At 43.1% G+C, this 23,886-nt stretch overlaps 1 protein-coding gene across 7 annotated transcripts in view; it reads right to left on the bottom strand.

Annotated features, from left to right (window-relative positions):
- DNAJB6 (DnaJ heat shock protein family (Hsp40) member B6) overlaps positions 1–16,146 on the bottom strand; it is an 86,416-nt gene extending 70,270 nt beyond the window's left edge. For 6 of the 7 annotated variants that reach the window (XM_087729974.1, XM_087729997.1, XM_087730018.1 and 3 more), the window contains exon 1: positions 16,004–16,146. The gene's annotated coding sequence lies outside the window, so the exon portion shown is untranslated. Of the gene's footprint in view, positions 1–15,515; positions 15,878–16,003 lie in introns of those variants that run through there. The other variant, XM_087729981.1, reaches the window with a different exon arrangement.
- Positions 16,147–23,886: the final 7,740 nt, after the last annotated feature.

Consider the following 23,886-nt stretch of genomic DNA (forward strand, 5'->3'; position numbering starts at 1 on the left):
GACATAGGTAACAGGTTCCTGAAACAAATTAGACTGAAAAGCTAGATTTAATCAGTATATTAAGAAGAGCATGTACAGTATGTCACCATTTTAATATATGCATTAATAACTGAATGCAAAAGAAACCACGTATCATGTTCACTTTATGCCATTGCTGACACCTATGTCACGTCTTAAGCACACAGAAGCATGAACAAAGGGCCACATCTTTCACATCTACTGATCAAAACATTACTTCCACTGAGATGCTGCCTTCAAAAAACCAATGTATGCACAGGTCTCAGAAATCTAAATTTCCACCTATAGTTTCCAATAAGCCTTTCTTGTACTCAAACTTTGACAGAAAATTTACATATTGCCAAAGCTACTGAGTTCCGTTTACTTCCTTTATGTTTACCAGCTGTCCTGGTTTCAGCAGGGATAGAGTTAATTTTCTTCTTAGTAGCTGGTATAGTGCTGTGTTTTGGGTTTAGGATGAGAACAACCTTGATAACACACTGATGTTTTAGTTGTTGCTGAGTAGGGCTTACACCAGTCAAGGGCTTTCCAGCTTCCCCTGCTCTGCCCGGTGCACAAGAAGCTGGGAGGGGGCACAGCCAGGGCAGCTGACCCAGACTGGCCAAAGGGCTATGCCATACCGTATGGCGTCATGGCCAGTATAGAAACTGGGGGGAGCTGGCCGGGGGGGAGCGATCGCTGCTCAGGAACGGGCTGGGCATCAGTCGGTGGGTGGTGAGCAATTGTATTGTGTATCACTTGCTTTGTATGTTATTATTGTATTTTATTATTATTATTATTACTACTACTATTACCATTCTATTTCATTTTACTTCAATTATTAAACTGTTCTTATCTCAACCCACGAGTTTTCTGACTTTCACCCTTCCAATTCTCTCCCCCACCCCACTGGGGGGGAGTGAGCGAGCGGCTGTGCGGTGCATAGTTGCTGGCTGGGGTTAAACCACGACAGTCCTTTTTGGCGCCCAACGTGGGGCACGAAGGGCTTGAGATAATAACAGATTAATCAGAGTGTATTAAGGAATTTGTATCTGTTAACAGTTGCTGGTCATAATATTGATTCATCTGCTCTCGGTTGCAGTATGTGTTAAAGATTGGTGTTGGGTGTTGCAGTTTGCTGTGCTCTGCCGTGATTAGTGATGTTTTGCCTGAGAGATTTGTTATTAAAACACTGACCTTGAGCGCTATCTGGTATTTGGGTTCTGTACTGAAGCCATTACTGTACTTTGGGTACCACCTCATGGAGACAATTAGCAATTATACCTCTCCCTCTGAGAGGCTTTTTATGGAGGAAATACAGAATGGCACCTGCACTGCCTTTTTCTATGATGTTTCCTCCTTCATTATAACTACTTTTTTGTATCTTGAACATCCTTGGGTAGTTAAGATACATCTACTGGTATTTCTTGGGTATATTGTTTCGGTTTTGTCTAGAGTCAATAAGCATTTTAAGAATATCATCCAGAGATCTGCCCCAAGGCTGGATAGTTATGAGTGGAAGGGTGTGTGGGAGAGTATGGGCAAATGCCTAGGACGGTGGGCCCCTCCAGTGTTTTGGAATTTCACCCTTGAACAAGCGCAGAATCCTGAAAAATTAGTAGAACATTTGGAAAAAGTATGCTGTCATCCTGACAATTCTAGGCAGACACAAATCACTGCAATGTGCTGGGGCCTGGCCCATGCCTACCGAGCCGTATTAAACACTATTCAGAACCCTCAAGGGGAAGAAAAGGTCTCTGGAGCTGACAACAAAACGACTGGCGCTGCAGCTATGCCAGCCCCGGCAACAGACACTGCGGCTATGCCAGCCCCTGTGACGAGCGCTGCCGATACACCAGCCCCTGTAACAGGCGCTGTGGCTACACCAGAGAACCAACCCGTGCCAGTATCAGTCGCCCCTATACAGAAGAAAAAATACACAAGAAAATCAACTCGTTTAGTAAGGGCTGATGATGAACCAGGGCCATCACAAGAACAGGAGGAGGAAGAGGCAAAACCCACAAATGAGATGGTAACAACCCGATCTCTGTCCCTGAGTGAGCTGCGAGATATGCAAAAAGATTTTAGTCATCATCCAGGCGAGCATGTCATCACTTGGCTGCTCCGATGCTAGGATAATGGGGGGTAGTAGCCTGAAATCAGAGGGTAGGGAAGCCAAGCAGCTGGGATCCATTTCTAGGGAAGGGGGCATTGACAAAGCGATTGGAAAAGGGGCAAAAGTCCTCAGCCTCTGGAGGCGACTTCTGGCAGCTGTGAAGGAAAGGTATCCCTTCAAGGAAGATTTTTTTATGTCAGCCAGGCAAGTGGACCACCATGGACAGAGGTATCCAGTACCTGAGGGAATTAGCCGTGCTGGAGGTGATGCATAATGACTTGAACAATGAGCAGTTATCCAAAGATCCAGATGAAGTCCACACGACCCATGTGGCGGAAGTTTGTGCGGAGCACACCATCATCATATGCAAACTCTTTGGCAATAATAGCCTGGAAATATGAAGAGGGACCAACGGTGGATTAATTGGCTGGCCAACTCTGACAATACGAAGAAAGTCTCTCTTCCTCCCTACGGGCCTACGTCGCAGCTGTGGAGAAACAGCCTGACGTGCTAGCTGAGAAATTATCCCGGGAGTTCCAGCGATTCAAAGAGGACGTGTCCTGCTCCTCACCTGTATGGACCAGTATCTCAGCCATCAGGAGTAAGCATCCCTCTCTTCAAGAGAGAAGATATAGTGAATATGCACCACAGGCCACCCTGTGGTTTTATCTGCGTGACCATGGAGAGCACGTGAGGAAGTGGGATGGAAAATCTACCTCGACCCTAGAAGCACGAGTACGTGAGTTGCAAGGAAAAACAATTACAAAAGGCGGTTCTTCCAGGAAAATTGCTGCTCCAGTTTCCAGTGAGCAGTTCCCTAGACAGGGTAAAAGGGCTGATTTTGCTTCCGATCTCAATAAAGGGGTTTTTGATTCGCATTTACAAGAAGTGAGTAATGAATGCTATGACCGGGACTAGAGGGACCCTGCCTCCAGCCAGGTGGAGGAAAGGGACAACCGGGTATACTGGACTGTGTGGATTTGATGGCCTGGCACATCAGACCCACAGGAGTATAAGGCTTTAGTAGACACCGGTGCACAGTGTACCCAAATGCCATCAAGCTATGAAGGGGCAGAACCCATCTGTATTTCTGGAGTGACAGGGGGATCCCAGCAGCTGACTGTATTGGAGGCTGAAGTAAGCTTAACCGGGAAGGAGTGGCAGAAGCACCCCATTGTGACTGGCCCAGAGGCTCCATGCATCCTTGGCATAGATTACCTCAGGAGAGGGTATTTCAAGGACCCAAAAGGGTACCGGTGGGCTTTTAGTATAGCTGCCTTGGAGACAGAGGAAATTAAACAGCTGTCTACCCTGCCTGGTCTCTCAAAGGACCCTTCTGTTGTGGGGTTGCTGAGGGTCAAAGAACAACAGGTGCCAATCGCTACCACAACAGTGCACCGGCGGCAATATCGCACCAACAGAGACTCCCTGATTCCCATCCATAAGCTGATTCGTCAACTGGAGAGCCAAGGAGTGATCAGCAAGACTCGCTCACCTTTTAACAGTCCCATATGGCCAGTGCAAAAGTCTAATGGAGAGTGGAGACTAACAGTAGACTATCAGGGCCTGAATGAAGTCACGCCACCACTGAGCGCTGCCATGCTGGACATGCTAGAACTTCAATATGAACTGGAGTCAAAGGCAGCCAAGTGGTATGCCACAATTGACATCGCTAATGCGTTTTTCTCAATTCCTTTGGTGGTAGAGTGCAGGCCACAGTTTGCTTTCACTTGGAGGGGGGTCCGGTACACCTGGAATTGACTGCCCCAGGGGTGGAAACACAGCCCCACCACTTGCCATGGACTGATCCAGACTACACTGGAACAGGGTGGGGCTCCAGAACACCTGCAATACATTGATGACATCATCGTGTGGGGCAACACAGCAGAAGAAGTTTTTGAGAAAGGGAAGCAAATAGTCCAAATCCTTCTGGAGGCTGGCTTTGCCATAAAACAAAGTAAGGTCAAGGGACCTGCACAGGAGATCCAGTTTTTAGGAATAAAATGGCAAGATGGACGTCGTCAGATCCCAATGGATGTGATCAACAAAATAACAGCCATGTCTCCATCAACCAGCAAAAAGGAAACACAGGCTTTCTTGGGCATTGTGGGTTTTTGGAGAATGCATATTCCAAATTACAGTCTGATCGTAAGCCCTCTCTATCAAGTGACCCGGAAGAAGAACGATTTCAAATGGGGCCCTGAGCAACGACAAGCCGTTGAACAAATTAAGCAGGAGAGAGTCCATGCAGTAGCCCTTGGGCCAGACCAGGCAGGACAAGATGTAAAAAATGTGCTCTACACTGCAGTCGGGGAGAATGGCCCTACCTGGAGCCTCTGGCAGAAAGCACCAGGGGAGATTCGAGGCCGACCCCTAGGGTTTTGGAGTCAGGGATACAGAGGATCCGAGGCTGGCTATACTCCAACTGAAAAACAGATATTAGCAGCATATGAAGGGGTTCAAGCCGCTTCGGAAGTGGTTGGTACTGAAGCACAGCTCCTCTTGGCACCCCAACTGCCGATGCTAGGCTGGATGTTCAAAGGGAGGGTCCCCTGTACACATCACACAACTGATGCTACATGGAGTAAGTGGGTCACACTGATCACACAATGGGCTCGAATAGGAAACCCCAGTCGCCCAGGAATCTTGGAAGTGATCATGGACTGGCCAGAAAGCAAAGATTTCGGAATATCACCGGAGGAGGTGACGTGTGCTGAGGAGGCCCCACCATTTAATAAACTATCAGAAAATGAGAAGCAATATGCCCTGTTCACTGATGGGTCCTGTCGTCTTGTGGGGAAACACTGGAGGTGGAAAGCTGCTGTATGGAGTCCCGTACAACAAGTTGCAGAAACTGCTGAAGAAGAAGGTGAATCGAGTCAGTTTGCAGAGGTGAAAGCCATCCAGCTGGCTTTAGATATTGCCAAACGAGAAAAGTGGCCAATGCTCTATCTCCATACCGACTCATGGATGGTGGCAAATGCCCTGTGGGGCTGGTTACAGCAATGGAAGCAGAGCAACTGGCAGCGCAGAGGCAAACCCATCTGGGCTGCCGCATTGTGGCAAGATATTGCTGCCCAGATAGAGAACCTGGTTGTAAAAGTACGTCATGTAGATGCTCACTTACCCAAGAGTCAGGCCACTGAAGAATATCAAAACAATCAGCAGGCAGATCAGGCTGCTAAGATTGAAGTGGCTCAAGTGGAGCTGGACTGGCAACATAAGGGTGAATTATTTCTAGCTCGGTGGGCCCATGACACCTCAGGCCACCAAGGAAGAGATGCAACATATAGATGAGCTCGTGATCGAGGGGTGGACCTGACCATGGACACTATTGCACAGGTTATCCATGAATGCAAAACATGCGCTGCCATCAAGCAAGCCAAGAGGTTCAAGCCTCTCTGGTATGGAGGACGATGGCTGAAATATAAATACAGGGAGGCCTGGCAGATTAATTATATCGCACTTCCACAAACCCGCCAAGGAAAGCGCCATGTGCTTACAATGGTAGAAGCAACCACCGGATGGCTGGAAACATATCCCGTGCCCCATGCCACCGCCCGGAACACTATCCTGGGTCTTGAAAAGCAAGTCCTGTGGCGACATGGCACCCCAGAAAGAATTGAGTCAGATAATGGAACTCACTTCCGAAACAGCCTCATAGACACCTGGGCCAAAGAGCATGGCATTGAGTGGGTATATCACATCCCCTATCACGCACCAGCCTCCAGGAAAATCGAACGATACAATGGACTGTTAAAGACTACACTAAAAGCAATGGGTGGTGGGACATTCAAACATTGGGATACACATTTAGCAAAGGCCACTTGGTTAGTCAACACTAGGGGATCTGCCAATCGAGCTGGCCCTGCCCAGTCAAGACTTTTACATACTGTAGAGGGGGATAAAGTCCCTGTAGTGCACCTAAAAAACATGACGGGGAAGACAGTCTGGGTTACTCCTGCTTCAGGCAGAGGTAAACCCATTCGTGGGATTGCTTTTGCTCAAGGACCTGGATGCACTTGGTGGGTGATGTGGGAGGATGGAGAATTCCGAATTTTATCTATATATGTGTGTATGTATATATATATATATATATATAAAAAAAATATATCAAAAGACTGGAAAAGTGGTAGTGATTAATTGGAATGTATTTGAAAGTGTAAGACCTGGGCATGACGTATATGGTATGGAATAAGGGGTGGATACTGTCCTGGTTTCAGCTGGGATAGAGTTAATTTTCTTCTTAGTAGCTGGTATAGTGCTGTGTTTTGGATTTAGGATGAGAATAATGTTGATAACACACTGATGTTTTAGATGTTGCTGAGTAGGGCTTACACCAGTCAAGGACTTTTCAGCTTCCCCTGCTCTGCCCAGTGCACAAGAAGCTGGGAGGGGGCACAGCCAGGGCATCGGTCAGTGGGTGGTGAGCAATTGTGTCATGTATCACTTGCTTTGTATATTATTATTGTATTATATTATTATTTTTACTATTACTACTACCATTCTATTTCATTTTACTTCAATTATTAAACTGTTCTTATCTCAACCCATGAGTTTTCTGACTTTCACCCTTCCAATTCTCTCCCCCACCCCACGGGGGGGGAGTGAGCGAGCGGCTGTGTGGTGCATAGTTGCTGGCTGGGGTTAAACCACGACACCAACATAAAGTACATAGCCAGGCAAGATTGCTCAAACTGCAAGGTTAACCAACCAACTCAAATACAAAGGCACCATGTGTTTCTTACTATAAAGTTTTCACAAGCGTCCTAAGAAACCTACAAGTTAAAAGAAACAGCGTTTGCCCTACTCGATTTAAATACCAACAGTTCTTTGTCAATATTAGAGAATAGTTACAAGGAACAGTTATACTAACCATTACTTCAATTAAATGACCACTAAGATTAATGAATCTTTCTAAAAATTTCAAGAACATTTCATCTCTTCATGCAAAGGCTTCTTCTTCTCACCGCTGTAACAAGTCTCCATTCTGGCAAAACTTCCAACCACCGTTCCATCAGTGGTAGCACTGCTGCTGGTTCCTTTCAAGTTTTATGAACAAGACAATACTGACCTTCTCAATGAGTTATCAACTCGTTGCAAGCAAAATCACCCAAATATACTTAGAACATAACAATACAGCAATGTATTAGTCACATTTTCTTATCCTGTGCATCAAGAACGAAAATTCATTGAAATCACTTTTCCCCCCCCTCAAGTCATTCAGTGTTTTTCATTTCAGCCCAAGCAAAGTCTCATTTTCATGTTCTTTCACATAAATGCTGAAAAAATCAAGCATTATATAGCCCAGTGAAATATTCTGAAATTATTGTACTAGTATTACATGTACCTTTCAACATCCTGGGATATAAACATTACAGAGAGACTTCCTTTTAAAATAAATTGGTACATCTTCAAAATACATTGCTGTTGTACGTTAAAGCTTAATTAACTTTAACTAGGGATGTGGTTACACACATATTTCCTCAAATGGCAAAACCAGTTTAAGAGATACCCTGCTACGCTACCTCCCCCCTCCAAACTACTTATAGAAGCAAATGTATTGGAGGAGCTACGTGTTTTTAAAACTTGGGTGGTTTCAGCAATCTAGTTAACCATACAGTCCCACAAACAGTTACAAAATTAAAGTGTAGCAAGTAAACAGCCTTCTAATTGACTTTGAAGAAACCCCCACATTGAAAAAAATAGTAAGGGTATAGGTTAATATTGTGACCAACACCAAGGGAAGTTGGGAGACTTGCATTAAAACGAACATCAAGAACACCAATACTAATATAGTAATGGCAGGGTTCAATATGTAAACATATAGACTACCAAAAATATCTCAGAATATTTGCTACCAACTAGCCTTGCTAGTTTTGCTCTTTCCCAAACAATGATTAGAAGAACAGCTCTATGAACACACAGGTGAGGAGCAAAGTCAACAAGGACTAAGGTACATTATCAAATCCTGTAACCAATCCTTACCAGTAATAGCATATATGGAACATACAGTTTACAGAAAGAAAAAGGAGGGGAGGGGTGTGTGGAATCTAGTGTGAGTCAAGCTTAAGGCTAGAGGTCAGAGCCCCTCCTAACAAGATATACTAGCCTAAAACCAGTGAGCTAACAGCAGGAAGCCACAACACGTAAGAGCACATACCATACTGCTAAGTGGTTTTTTCATATTCTCCTTTTTTTCCTAAATACAAGACTTGCATAGGCACTCCTCTCAATTTAGGCATATATCTTAAAGGGAAAATTCAAAACTCAAGCTTCTAGCTAGAATAACCAGGTAGGAAAAGCAACTTAGATGTAAGAAATAAATCACATCTTTTCCTAGAGAACTTTGTGCACACTGGTAGTCATATTGACTTCATATATTTCTTGAAACACTTTAGCTGTTTGTTTAAAAACAGTGCTGCAGTGTTGTAAGTTCAGACTCAATACATAACAGAAGGCTAACGTTGGGACCAAAAATGAGTGCTGAAGCAACACGACCAGCTCTTAATAGATGACTCTGACCCTGAAAAGCAACTCCTCCAAGAACGGAGGAATTATTTGTTTCAATGAAATGTCTGGTGCTTGCATATTCTATCTTTTGTGAGTGTGTTATTGTTCAGTTTTTATGTGCCACTAATATGAAGTCTGGAATTAAGCCAGCAGCTCTCTAAAGGAAACAAACTGTTTATATTCCCCTTCTCTTAATCAAACATTTGGGTGACAGTAAAAGTTCATCTCCAATTAATCATTGCTTCTATCTGATAGCTACCATAAAGCATAAACTCCACTACTACAATTTTAGGTATCATAGGAACTTTTTTCTTGTGTGCAAAAAGATTTTAGCAATATTTACATGAAGAAAATTCATCTGCAGCTTTTTTTTTTTCAGCTTAAGCAAAACACGCACAAACGTGAAACAGCATCAGCTAATATCTAGCCCCTTAAAAATACTTGGATTTTTATTCAACATCCAGTAAGAACCAAAAAAAACCCCAAACACAACCCACTCAAAAACCAACCAACCAAAAAAAAAAAAAATCCAAATCAGCACTCACAAACTAGAAAAGACCTCTGTCTCAAATCTTTCCAGGAAAAAAAAAATTTAAAATATTCACTCAAGAAAAAAACCACCATCAACTTGTAACAAAACAGAAAGTGGCTGATTAAAAAAAAAAAAAATTAGATCAGTAGTTTTAAGGCTAGTAGGAATCTGCATGGTGAAAATGCCTAGATGTTTCAAAGCTGCAAACCATATACCTTTCTGCAAAATGAAAAGCAAAAATACTCAACTGTCCTAACCAAAATAACATGACAAAAATCTTCTTCCAACCCCAAATCTACCAATTTGTCTCCAAATACACAAGCAAGGCTCATTAACTAGGCACTCAAGTTTTTTTTCCAAAGCCACAAGGAAGCCAGCCCACATTAGATAATTTCCCACCTCCAGCCGCAGAAAATCTTCAAAGTCTCAGAAGAAAAAAACAAGGAAAAAAACTCCAGATGAAAGAAGTTGTTTCATGGCCTTCATGCTTGCTTGCAAAAATCTACAGTTACTTGTGTTCATAACTGCACTATGTTTATAGGATGCTGTCAACTACTCTAACTCCCCCGTTGGAGCCTGAACAAATCAAACATCCAAATGTTTATGTGAACCAAAAGTTTCCATAGCTTATAGATTTCTCAGTCATCACAGGAGAAGTCAGCTTTGTTCTGGCTTACCAAGCAGAAGCCCTGAATGCTCAAAGCAACTGATAGGAGTACATGACCAGGCTTGAGACATCCCTCTCACAGCACAGCCCAAAGCTAGAACAGTTTAGAGTTATCTCAAAACCCAGCTCATAAACTCTCTTTACAGCAAAGTCCTCAGCTCCATAAAAGGCATGGGCAGAATTACGGAAGATAGGTATGTAGAGATCTATAAACTTTTATAAGATCAGATGACAAAGAAAAAAAAAAAAAAGTAATCAGAAGCACAACCTGCAGGGATGACAAAGCAGCACCCCTAACTAAATACAGAAGGGAGGAAGGTATCCAAACAAGAAATTCTTAAATCAGTCAGGAGGAAATTCAGACAGCAAAGGGCATGTGACCTTTGCAGTCAGCCTAGTCAGAAAAAGTTATCTATTTCTGGCCATGAAGCAACGGGGCAACATGGAGAGTCCTGAAAGATGCCAGAATAGCTCAAGCTTAGTGACTAGCGCAGTCACCTGGGCAGAGGGAGACGGAGTTCCAAATTCCTGATGCACGCAACTCACAGAAGCAGCCAGTCATCAACACGCTGTGCAGGTTGCACAGCCACCCAATTCCTAGTACCTGCCTGCTTTCTATGAACGTATCTAAAGGATTGCATCCTGCTGGCAACACAGGAAGAATAAATACCCTGTTCTGAATCCCAGTTCGGCTTGAGCTTGCGTCTGACCTACTCAACAGCAACTGAGCCATTTAGAGATGGCTCTGGTATGTTAATAGATGACGCACACACTCGAGGATCTTTGGGAACTTCAAACTATGATTAAAAAAATATCATTTTTCACATTCCAAGAGTTTTATTAGAAAGCAGTATGTCAGCTGGACCTGGTGAAATTTTTACATTCCTTCAAAGTATGAACAAAACTACAGTAGCATTAATACTATTGTGGATCCATACAAAGGGCCACGCAAAGAATATCCAGCAACACACACATTCTCTTGAAGTTTTCAAGTATTTCTTCATTTGATTTTTATATAGCTAAGACATCTTTGCTAAGCTTTTTATTATTTACAGTACCGTGAATTCAGAGACATCTAGAAATATTTTCAGTCTTAAAGTAACAAACTTCAGGTGAGGTTCATCACTTCATTTGCTCACAAGCTACAGATTTCAAATGCAATCCATGAATTGCAATGACTTGCCTCTATCTCTCCAAGTTACCCGTCTAAAAGAAGGGCAAATGAAGATCAACCATAAAGCACTAACTATTTGCCAAGGCTTCCAAGACACGTTTGTACCAGTGGCTCAAGGAGTTCTCACTGGCTTGAAGAGGTCACTGCCTTTAACACACAGATACTGGTTTTAGAAACTGCCTTCTGGAGTCATCCCACGCCCCAACCAAAATAAGACAAATCTCACACCACAACTCTTCAGAGCGGAACACCGCTCAGGCAACAATCAAATGCATTTTACCTCGTACAACTCAGCAACACAGGAAGCTATACAAGTCTCAAAACTATGGCCGAATCCCAAATAAAATTAAGAGATCTGTGTCAGATCTAGCAACGATATCTGGGATGTGCCATACGTAACTGAGCTGAGACCATGAGCAGCCTCTTGGCTGTACTAGCAAAGGTCCACTGTGCTCACGCTGTACAAGTGCTAACAAAAAAACCGCCCGCACTGTGTATCAGAAAAATCTTTGTAAGAGGTAGTTTAAGAATGCTGAGGAACCAAAAGAAAGTTACTTTAGTTCTGATAAGCGCAATAATACAGCAAGAAAACCTGTATAAAGTTTGTGATTAATTAATCTGACAAATACATTTAAACAATGCACCAACATTAAATTTTTCTTACCACTGATATACGCACAGTGTGGTACAGACTAAGGTATATTAAAAACCTCACTACTTTTAACTTCTACTTACCTAAGCTTAGAAAAGCTGTCACAGGTTCCTAAAATTTATTGTTTCATGGAAAAATGTAAATTTACCATATAATTAATGTTAATAAAACGTACTTAAATAGCAATGTTTGTACTCATTACATTAATACTACCACAGCATCCCCATGAGATGAATCTAATAAAATGAACATTCCAAAAAGCTTAGTTTAATCTCATGTTTACCCCAAACATCCTGTTTCTATGTTAAAAAACAGAGCAGATTCGAATACCATGATTATTATATGAAAGGATGCAGTTCACACACAGGAAAAGGTAGCTAGGCTGACTGCTCCACCTTGCAGTTCAAGTTGTATTTAAAAAAATAAAAAAAGCCAACAACAAAAACCCACCACAACCAAAAAAGAGCCACCTGTACAAGGCTCCATCACCCCTCAAGGCAAGAAGTAATAAAGAACCCTGTCCATTCCTCTCCTCCCCAAGGGGAGCAAGACACAACTGTGCAAAGAACTACAGGACTTTCTTGTCTGTATGACTGCCTGGCACATGGAAAGCCTGTAGAGGTCAACAAGTAAGAAATCACTAAAAAACCAATTAATCTACCAAAAGTGGCAACAGAAGAAATCAAAAATCTTAATCTGTGACAGAAATGTAAACTAGCTAACAAAAACTGGAAAAGGAAGTAGATCAGTGAATAGGCTACCCTCACACCCTTGGCTGATACTCTACTGCTTATCTATCTGATCTATGAGCATGCCTTAAATCAAGGGCTACTTATTCATGATCACTCCTTAAAGCAAAGGGGCATTTTTCCAAAACACAACAACTCAGGTGTCCAAATTTGGAATTGTGTCATACAAATATCTGGAACACTGGCACCCTCCTAAAACTAACCATAAAAGGCTATTTAATACAAAGTAAAAATATTCCTAAGTTATTTTAAAAAAATGTATGATCTGTGTTTGATTAAGTGATTAAAAACAGTGAAAGCCTCAACTGGCAAAGAGCGGGTCCAGAAAGTTTCAGCCAAATAATCACATGCAACCAGATGATCCTTCGGGGAAAAGAAAATAGTTTAAAGTTTCTACACACTTCCCCTGAAGTTGTTTTTGGAGTCATGATAATTTTACTTAAGCCAAACAGCAAAAAAAAAAAAAAAGTTACATTAAAGCGAATGCCAGTTTCTTTTTCAGAACGACGATGACAGGCTGTCATAGATTCAAACTACATTTTAAGACAGAAAAGAATTTCTTCTAATCAAAAGAATTAACAAAGTTTTAACAAAAACTGGCTACAAATTTAGCTATGAATGGCTTCAGACTTATCATATGAGCTATAAGACCCTCGTTAAGTGCTGGGTCCTCACTAATATCAGTAGGATTTCAGTACTTATTCAGAACAAACAGAAAACATAAATGAAACTTACAACTAGTAACTGTAGGAGTGAAATTCATATGCATGAATTATTTCTTCCCTAGCAGTTAAATAAACATAAGCAGAATAATGCTTTCATTAAGTCCAAACTCAAGAAAAATCTAACACCTATTCAAATGTATTTCATTCAAAAGCAAAGAAAATATAATTTAAACCTACTAATATCAGCAACTACAGTTTTAATTTATCTATCTTGAAATAAACAATCATCAGATATAAGAGTCAACAAGTTTCGACAAAGCTAAGTAATATCTCACTAATCCTTCCATTCCTTGAATAAATCAAGACAAAGGAAAAGCTGTTGACAGAAAATGTTTTCAGGACACAGCTGACGAGGTTCTTTATAAATGCTATTACTTAAGGAGCAAAATACTATTGTATTAAACCTCACATAACTAAGTTGAAAATTAAGGTAATACACTCCCTTCAAAACATCATTATTTATATGGTAGGAAACAGATGGTCCACTCCAGTCTGGAAGTCCAGTGTATTGACATGATCGAGATGCACTATCCTCTACAGCCAGCAGCACGAGAGCAGAACACGGCTAACACGGGTGGCTGCACTCCATCTGTTCGACTTGCTGTGACGTTTCAGTCAATTCCAGGCTAGAACTTCAGTGCCTCTGGACTCACAGTAGAACACAATCATCACCCTCATCCTGCATGACCTCAGCATAAAGACCTAACTGCGCCAATGCATTAAGCACAGACGTACAGATGCAGGAATCCCAAAAGTTTTACAGTTTTTAAAAAAAAAAAAAAAAAAAAAGGTATTTCTTTCCTCAGTACAGTCCAAGTACTATTAGGAACTCATATATCCTTGTTATTGAGATGATGATTTAACATAAGTTGTTTTCTCTCTCCATGTACATTCCAAAACTTCTAGTGGATGAAAGAATACAGTAGATATACAAATTTATTTATATATTAAAAAATAAATAGCAAAACACATTATCCCTCCAACTAAAAATTCCGTGTTACACAAAAGTGAAGCCTTGCATGCTTTCTCCCAAAGTCCGGCCAAGATAAATTAGCAAACTGCATCAATCTAGGAAAGACAGAAGAAAATACCACGGAGAAAAGCTGTTTTGGTAAGAATGTGCTGCAGTCAGAAAGCACAAGTGCTAAAAAGACAAATCTGATGGAGAACAAGAAGAATTTTGCAGTTTACAGACAGAGAAATTGTTATTAACGTTGCAGTTTAAACAGTACTGTCAGTAGAAATAGCAAGTTAAATTTCTCCTCCAATGTCCGAGATTATTTAAGAAAATTTAATCCTAAACTAACTTCCATTTCGAACTGTCTCTTGTTCTCCACTGACAAGGCAATATGAGAGCCAAGACGGGGAAACAAAGTTAGACCAGTACTGTGCACTAGTTAGCATTTTGGTTGTTGAAAATAAAAAAACACAAAAAAAGTAACCACAGAGACAAGATCTCTAAATACAGTTGCTCACTGGTCCAAACAAATATTCTTTGACAACATAATCCAGCAAACTAAATGGTACTTTAACCACCAGGCTCTTGATCATCAGCTGAACACAAAATCCCTCCTAACTAAAGTACAAGGATCTCCAAAGAGTACACAAAAATTAAGGTCAGCAGGCAGCAGTAACTGCAACCTCAGAGGACCAGAGAGGCAGAGCCTAGTTTCATTCCAGCTGTTCCCTCTGTGTCAACACCTTGTTCTTATCGCTTTTTGACACTTTATATCCTAAAAACTCAGGGCTTGATCACTGATTGACTATGCAATGTCACAAGCTTGACCATTTGCACATTAGCATTGTTATAAATTTAGCTTCTATGATGTTACTATGTCCAAATGAGAACCAAACAAGCGGTTTATTACTATCAGAATTCAAAACAAATTTGCTCAGTGTTTTGAATAACCTTTTCGAATGCCTTCATTAGAATGGCTCAAGCCTGCAGCACACGTTTTCAGCAGCCAACAAGAGCTCTGACAGTTAAAACTGTAACACAGCATAAATCGTTGCTACAAACGGGAACACTGGTCATAAATAACTTCACTTCCCAACTCGCTGCCCTCTCAGAAGTCCAGCAAATACTGACGACAAACTATGTTCCTTACCTGCCAGCGACAATTTTCAACTCAGCTTAGAAATTGGCAACAGCGAGTTAAAAAACACCTGACCACTACCACTTCCACCCACAAACCTTACTACTGACCCTACTCTGAGTTAATAAACGCAGAACAGAATTTAACTAAACCACTTCTATCGGGGGAAAAAAAAAAAAAAGCACGTTTCTCTCACAAGCATGCCAAAAAGGTACGCTGCAAAGAAAAGCACTTTAAGTAAAAGGTCTGTTCAACACATTCAGGAGCAAAGGGTGAACTGAGGCTCCCCCTCACCTTTCCGTAACTGAAACCACTGCAGGCAGAAATGGAAACGCGGATTTTTTTTTCCCCTAGGCCTTCTCTGCTTGCAGCAAACCGGAGACAAATCCGATCTGGGATCGCACGGCCCGGGGATCCCAAACTCTTAACTCCTCCGCTCCGCGCTACGGGATAAGCCCAGGGCAGCCGCTGCGCCCGGGGGCGGCTCCCTCCCTGCCCGCCCCCAAGCGCCACAGATCCCCGCCGCCCGCTCCGCTCCGCCGCGCGAACCCCGCTCCGGCCGCCGCCGCGCACCTCCCCAGCGGCTGAGGAGAGGCTCTCTGCGGGGGGACGCTCCAGCGCCTGTCCCCCAGCGCGCAGCATGGCGGCGCCGGCCCGGCAGGCCCCGTTACCAGCCACAGCGTTGCTAAGACCGAGGCTTGGCCCAGAAACCGGCGCCCCCTCTCCCCTCCCCCTTCCCCTCACGCCGCCCGTCCCGGGGCAGCCTCGCCCCCCGCACTTACCCGCCCCGGCGCCTCGGCAGCGCGGCCGCCACCCTCCCGCCCGCAGCCTGCGACAACGGCAAACGGCGGCAGCTCGCCTCAGCCTCAAACAGGAAGCTCCGTCACCGCGCGGCGTCACTTCCGCCCGCGCTGTTTCCGGAAGTTTCTCGAACGGCGTGCCGCCCCGCCGCTGCCCGCCCGCGAGCGGAGCCCGCCCCCTGCCGGCGGCCGGCGGCGCTGCGGGGGGCGGGGCCTGGGCGGGGAAGGAGGCGGGGCTTCGGGGCGCGCGGGCCCGTCGCCTCCCCTGTCAGGGCGCCCGGCGGCAGAGCCGCCTCAGCCGCCTCCCCTCACGGCCCCGCCGCTCCTCTCTCCGGGGTCCGTGAGCCCCCGGAGGCAGGCAGTTGGGTGGAAAACCCCTCTGCGGGGGGGGAGAAAAAAAAAAAGTGATGTCCAGATGTGCTGCTGGGGGAAAAGGAGAAGATAAAACCCATAATTTCAAAAAAACTGAAGGTGAAGTGCCTTGCTGACAGATGAGGGCTGCTAGAAGTGAGAAGCCAAATTTTCTTCCCCCATGTGTGTCTTTACTTTAGTCTCAAAAATTGTAACCCTCACGTACAATTCTTTTGAGGACAGATTCATCGTTTTCCAGCTGGCACCTGTACAGATTCCTCGTGCCGTTTGAACATATTTAAGCATCCTTCGGGTTACATTTGAGTATGTGGTTTTCCGAGTGCCATGGCTGAGAGCAAAGTATAAGCAGCCAAGTTATTATTCTATTTTTAAAAATTGGACTTTATCCATGATTTAAATTGCTGTAAAATTATATTTCTTGCCCTTTATTTAAAAAGTTGGAGGAGGCATTGATTTATAGATCACCAAGGTGAAATTCGAGAGTTTCCACACCTAAAACGTGTGCTCCCCAAGTAAAGTCAATTAAAAGGCTACTCATTATTTTGGAGGTGTTTATGTGGGAGTGGGATCAGGTCAAAAAGAAAAAAGCTTGGAACAAGACAGAGGAAAACCTAGTACAAATTAGCAAGGCAAGTAGTAGGACAACCCTAAGAAAAGTATAGGCTTGGTGCTTTGGGGGAAATACAAGCTTCAAAAGAAATATTGTTCCATGAGATTTGATGCTAAATTTTGGCGGAGGAAACAAGTCTTTAAAATTAGATCAAAGAGACACGTAGCACCAATTATTCGTTTCTCATCAGCAAGTAGCTGTGAAGTCCAAGTTGTTGATCCACTTGGAAAAAAAAAAAAAAAAGAAGAAGAGCAGTAGGTTAGATTGGCTCTTTCGAAAAGGTAGGGTTGCAAACCTCAAGAAGATTCCCCGCCTAGCAAGTGCAAAGGCAAGCAGCAGGTCAGTACTGTGTAGTTTGGGAGGAGATCATAGAAAAAATTGATTTAATGCTTTAAACATTTCTTGATGTGGAAATAAAGAGTTTTTTCCTCAGCCTTTCATCACTGATGACAGGTGAGAACGATATGAAAAGTCTTCAGTCTTTTAAAAAATCTCACTTGCAGTAAACAAGCTAGAAGTAGTGCCTGAGGCAGTTACTTTGCTTTAATTGTTTACAGACTAGATTTTGTACTAACGTTGTAGTACCATGGAAGCCAATTGTAAAATTTTCTATTTATCCACACAAGCAGAACAGTAGCGAAGAAGCACAATTCCATATGGAATTACAGGGTTGAAACTGCAATACTGTCTACATCAGTGCAACCAGGACCACTGCTGCTTTAACACAATTGTCGTACGGGTGATAGCATTACATTAATTAGCCCATAGATTTTCTAACACTGTTCTGACTCTAGACGAGTAGCTCTCCGGTAGCACTCTTCAGATACAGGAGCAATGTTTGGGAAGGCTTAGAGACCAATTTTGCACTTGGGGAAAGGAAGGTGCGATAAGGTGAGGTGCCTTGCTCACAGCTGAGGGCGGAGCTAGCCGTACGACATCCAGTTTGGCATTTTCTGCAGCGAAACATAGAGAATGCAAATAAATGTTTCCGAACAAAGTTATAGAAAGAAACAAACGATTATGGAATTATTAAAAAAAATATATATTTTTTTTAATTGTTTTACACTTGTCTTTGTCTTAGAAGTGGGATATGAACACATTTCCTGAGACTTTGTGGAACGGGTGGCTTGCACACCCACCAATTACAAATATCGTTTACTGGGGCACCTTTTTTTTTAACTTATTACCTTTGATAGCTCAGATTATCTAACACTGAACGATAACAAAAAGTATTTAATTTTTTTAAAGTTTGTTTATATTACGCACTTGACATTTAACTTTCTGTTCTCTGGGTCACAGGGAAAGGCAGGGGGTTGCAGTAAACACAGCACATGGCAAAGGCAGCCGGACGGGGTACTGCAGGGTATACTGAAGAACACACTGCAGAGATTCAGGTGAGCGTGCAAAGTCAGTATCCCCAAAACTCCTGTAGTAAAACAATGTCACCCCAGCTTGTCCCCACCAGACCCGAGCCGGCTTCTGCAGAGCCGCTTCCATGATTGTCCCCAGTGCTCCAGTTCTGAGAGATTTCACTACCTTACGCCTGTAAGCACAAGGTCTGGTCAGCTCTGGAGCTGCGCCCAGGCAGGAGCCAACCTTACCGACTCTGCAGGAGGACTGGAGCTGGTGACATTCGGGAACAACAGGACAGAGGCAGCAGCTAAGGGATTTCTCTTTATATCTCAGGCCTTCAGAGTGGGGGGAAGGAGCTCCAGAGACTCCAGGCTGAGGCTGCCTCGAACACAGCCTTCCTCAGACTGCTCAGCTCCTACCAAAGGGAGAAGTCTCTACTTCCCAGCTGTGGTTCCAAGCATTCCACCTGAAGTCATCTTGAGAAGGTTTAACCCGACACATTTTTTCATGCACAAAAGTGGGTTACCAGTTAGCAGTAATTTGGGGAGCACAAGACTAACAGCATGAATCTATATAAACATTAACAGTGACAGATTTTTATCTCTTTTGATCAACTTCTTGTAGAATTTAACACAGAAACATAAAGAGTAGTTTCAAAAACACCGACATTCATGGTCGTCTTTTCCTGGCTTCTGTTTGTTTTGTGATCAAAAGAACGTTGCTTGCTGGTCAGCAGCGAAGGAAACGCTGCTTTCATGCCGCTCAGCCCGTGCACTTGTTGCCTCAGCCCCATATGGCAGCACAGCCACCGCTTACCCCTTCAGATCTCCAGCGGGTCAGCTCAGCCCCTAAGACGTTTCAGGCTAACGTGATCTGATCTGTCTGTGTCCAGGCAAAGTCTCTGCTTCTCCCAGATCACCCAAAGCTCAAAACAGATATTGTGCCTATGATTACTTTGCTTTTAAGAGTAGCACTCTGATAAATTATGTTCGTAACTATAGTCAGGTACTGCTGAACTGCCTTAAAACCCCCCTTTCTCTCATTCGAGTTGCATAGTTCAGGTACCACAGGACAGGACTGACTAGTTCCCCAAGAATTAATTAAAATTCTTCTGACCCATAGTTCAAGTTGATCTGCATATTCAGTCACACTCAGTTAAGGTTTCTCATAATCATTTTTAAACTTTAGCGTTAATAGTATTTAGATGTCTTACAATGGAAGTCCTTAAATGAGAACTGCCCGTGTCAGTGTTTTCCATGCAACAGAAGGACCTTGCAGTCTCTGTGGAAAAAATTAACACAGATAAACAAGAGGGGGAAGTGCATAAAGCAAAGAGCCAAAACCACCTTCCTCCTCATCAGAGGTAATGTCAAGGGAAAGATTTTAGAGGCAGGACTCATAGAAAGAGGTAACATGTTTAATTAGATCTACTTATAGGGCTAATAAAACAGAAATGCTTTTAGATTCAGAAAACCTTCTTCAAAGGTATTTGCAAAAGTATAAAGTAAAAGCGTTCTACGTTTTTATGGCTAGCTGCTTGCAGCAAAAGGTTGGCATATTGTGTTAAAGAGCACTGAATCTGATGTTGCTGGCAGGGGATCAACATTCCAATCACAAGAGCTGATCAAGTCTGGTGGGTCTGTCGAAGCTGGTATCAGAGACCCAGGCAGACCTGGGCTGGTATCCAGGTGCTGAGTCGTGGGTCAGAATAAACTCTGGTATCGAAGGATCTTCGTAGTTCAAGAATTTTCAACTCTCACCTGGGAACATGAGGCAAAGGTCTGCTTTCCCTTCAGCTACCTTCAGCTGTCTCAAAGTTATCTCCTTTAAGGCCTCCGACTATGAAGAGAGAGAGAGAAGGAGGGGGCACCTGCAGGGCACGATTTATTCCACCCACGTTGGAGATGTATTTTAGTAAAGAAAGAACCGCCCTCTGGAGCTCTGTCGCTGGGTTGCCTCTCTTTCATCGGAAGTGCCTCGACAGCCGCCTTACAGATGGCTGAAGCTAAGTGAGATGAATTCAGGCCTAACTGGTAGCTATAACCCAATGATGGAAATAATGTGGCAGCGTTCCAGGAGGTATTAGCAATTCACACAGTTCCCAGATTCTTTTTTTTAATCATTTTTTATGACTTATGGAGGTCAATTATGAAAAGCCCATCAGAACACAAGAAATGCTTAAAAATGCTGCATTAGAGTGATATTAATATCAGTCCCTTTGATGTGGTAATGGCTGTAGGCTTCCCGGCCTGCTGCTCTGGCCTGCTGCTTAATGCATCCAGTTTTTCTATTTACAGATTTACAGATTCTATTTTTGGTATTAGCAAAGAATATGAGCATATGTATCAAAGACTGTTCTCACATCATTTAATTATAGTACTACTGGCAAAGTAATTCTGGAAAGTGCCACTTAATTAAATATAAGCATTAACTTTTTGCTGGTAGCTTATCAGAAACAATTAGACTTGAAATATGGGCAATACACCTAATGTTTAAAACTTTAAGTAGAAGCATTAAAAGCACAAAATAACCAATTTTCATTAGCATTCTCCAGAGTTGTTCTGCCGAGCACAACCTCAATTTTCATTGGTACGGTGCTTCTCAGGCAATCAAGAGGCTGCAAGTTTATCTGGGCTCCTCTTTGTAGCCAAAAGCTTGAGCCGAGTGGATGCTTTTGAAGGTGGTTAAAACATTTCAGGATAGCTGGTGTTTTTGCCAGTTCCTCCTGAAGCATCAGATGTATTCTACTGATCATTTGGGGTGTGCAGACAACCACCTGAGAACCGTTGCAGGCAGTCAGGAGATCTCACAGCTTATGGCAAGCGCCGATTCCTTGCAAGGACAGCTCGATCAGCATTTCTGGTCATTAACTTGTTCAGGGATGTGCTTTCTTATCCATATGCCAATGCCAAGTATTAGTTAATTCTGTGTAATTTTTCATCAATAGCCCGATAGATCTAACAGATAATTAGACCTAAAATATCTCTGCAGAACATTAAGCTCTGCTGCTGTTTGCCTGAAAGCGCAGAGGGGAAAAAGAAAAACAGTAAGCAGAGCTGTAATGAAAAGAATTACTCTTAATTAAAGATCCAAGGGCTAGAAGGCACTAATTTCTTCGGAAGGTGTGTTTGATAACGTACAGCAAAACTACATAGCAACTGATGAGATGCTTTTCCTAGATCTAACATTTGGGTAAGCAGAAGTAGCAAGACGATCTGAAATAACACCATCTGGTGAACGCCTGTTTCCTTCGGCAGCAATCAAGAGGTATGTGTAACTATAAACAGAGAGTAAAATAGAAATAACGCAAAACTACTTTTCAGTCAAATGTTACACAGAATGAACTAACAGCTGCTCTGGGAATGCAGAAAAGAATGAGTTTAAATATAGTAGGAGATTTGAGCAAGCTGTTCCTATGAACACGTTAACAAACACCGCAAACAGAATGTATGTTTTCTACAGAGCTGTGGGCAGGTAAACTTAGTCCCAGACTGGAGAGCAACAATTCTGGCAGTAAAACGTAGCAATGATTGAAGCGTGACACAAGAAAAGTTCATCCCTTGACAGCACAAAATCAAGCCTGCAGGACATCTGTGCATGCCTTTGTGGACAAGCAGTCCCACCGGTGCCAGTCAGAATTCCCAAGTTTCTCCTCTGTGACCGTCCAGCGTGCTTTGCTGGATTGCACCGAGCACGGGGCTGCCCAGCCTTTGTAAAGACAGCCAAATTACAGGAGTTTTTCCAAGAAGTTGCACTTCCAGATGTTTGACACTGTTGGTGGCGAAAGAAGTGAATACACGTGTAGGTGATTTAACGTTTAACGTTTGCCCTACAGATTTTGCGTCAATGTTTAGCATTGTATCTATAAAAAGCTGTGAAAATAATTGAGGCCTCAATTTTTACAGAGTCTGTTATTTTGCAGTTGATAACATTTGCAAAATCCTTGAAAATACAAAGCAGCACTGAAAGTTGAAAAAGCAAAGCCACAAAATCTTAAATCCAGCCTTACCTAGCAAGTGCCTTTTATTAACAACTACAGACACCTACAGGTATCTGAGAAGGAAGAGAATTAGTGTCGTCTACTCGGTCCCCAGTCACAAAGTCCACAAAAGGGGTTTTGAAGACGCCGCCGTGTTCGCTAACAAGCAAGGCGGAGATCAAGATGGTTAAGGCTTTGGAGCACACGTCATACGAGGAGAGGCTGAGAGAGCTGGGGTTGTTCAGCCTGGAGAAGGCTCAGATTCCTCTTGGTACTGCCCAGTGAGAGGACAGGAAGCAACGGGCACAAACTGGAATACAAGAAATTGTGTTTAAACCCGATTAAAAATGTTTTATTGTACAGGTAATTGAACACAAACAGGTTGCCCAGAGAAGCTGTGGAATCTCCACCCACGGAGACATTCACAACTCTACGGGGCAAGGTCCTGAGCAACCTGCGCCAGGGGAGCCTGCTTCGAGCGGAGGGGTTGGACTCGGTGATCTCCGACATTCCTCCTGGCCTCAGCCACTCTCTGTTCTCAGAAATGGATGCGACTGGTGTAACTTCATCATCACTTTTTGCCTTGTGTTGTCTCTCTACGCACATCAGAAATTCATGAGCTTTCCGGACTACCAGATACGTACCGAAATCCAGGCAAGATACCTGGGCATTTGTGCTCTATTCATGCTATGAATTATCAACTGCCTTACATGAGGAGTTTTCTGTAATTTTCTGTTTACCACATTTTTAGCAGCAGGTAAGCTGAAGCTGAAGAATATATGGTGCTATTTGTAAGGATTCCAAAATAAACACGCACAATACTAACCTCATAAAATGCTATCATGGAACTAGAAGTGCATTTAGCAATGAAAATAGAAAAGCAAAGGGAAGCACATAATTGTAATTATCAAAGGAGATAAAAATTAAATTACACCTTCAGAGGGGCCCACATATGTGCTAAAATTCCAGAAGAAGCTGAAGGAGATGTTTTTGTACGTGTTTGCTGCCAGAGCAGCATTCTTTGCTATGACTTGTAGCTTCTCCTGTTTTTATCCAAGGAGGGAGTTTTGTTCTTTCCAAAGATTCTGAAGAAAATTTTTCAAAGCACATCAGTGATCTTAGCTACGTCGCTTGAAAACAAAGCTAAACCTTATAGCTGCAGTTTGACCGAAAGAGCCGGGGAACTTCACAGCTCGAAAGCTGAAGTTACAGATCATCCTGAAGCAGTCGTATCGTTTAGGTTGGAAAAGACCCTTAAGATCATCAAGTCCAGCCATTGACCCAGCACTGCCAAGCCCACCACTGAACCACGGCCCTAAGCACCACGTCTGCCCGTCTGTGAAACACCTCCAGGGATGGGACTCAACCACTTCCCTGGGCAGCCTGTGCCAACAGGAGTAACTTCAAGACCACCGAACAGTTAGCATTAGCTTCCCTTGTCGAACCGATTCAGTACTATCCATCTTTAGCAAGAGAATGCCAAATTTACTGCAAAAAAAATGAAAGAAAGGAGTGTTTCTGCAAAGTTTCAAGAAAACTCAAATTATTTTA

Source organism: Nipponia nippon, unplaced genomic scaffold (genome assembly GCF_047370975.1).
Source record: "Nipponia nippon isolate SJK-2023a ecotype South Korea unplaced genomic scaffold, ASM4737097v1 scaffold_1, whole genome shotgun sequence".
Classification (NCBI taxonomy): Eukaryota; Metazoa; Chordata; class Aves; order Pelecaniformes; family Threskiornithidae; genus Nipponia; species Nipponia nippon.